Source organism: Myotis brandtii, unplaced genomic scaffold (genome assembly GCF_000412655.1).
Source record: "Myotis brandtii unplaced genomic scaffold, ASM41265v1 scaffold170, whole genome shotgun sequence".
Classification (NCBI taxonomy): domain Eukaryota; kingdom Metazoa; phylum Chordata; class Mammalia; order Chiroptera; family Vespertilionidae; genus Myotis; species Myotis brandtii.
Genome location: NW_005356260.1, coordinates 633,214 through 633,501, shown reverse-complemented (window position 1 = coordinate 633,501; position 288 = coordinate 633,214).

Genomic DNA, 288 nt, shown 5'->3' with positions numbered 1-288 from the left:
GCGCTGGCACCCGGCCTCGGAGGGGAATTCTTACATAGCGCTGTTTGCCTGAGTCTGGAAAAGGGGGGGTGGGGTGAGGGGGGACCCTTCTCTGGCGGCCGGGGTGGCTCCCTTTTGAGAGAGGGTTTCCCCGAGGAGGGAAGGTGAAGGCTCATTTTTGGTTACCCTACTTTTTTGCTGTCATTCTCCCAAGTCCTAGTAGTTGTGCATCTGATAAGCCCTGTAAGCATTTTTGTGCCGCGAGGTGGGTCAGTGGCCTGGGTTGCGGGCGATGCTGGCGTCGCGGCC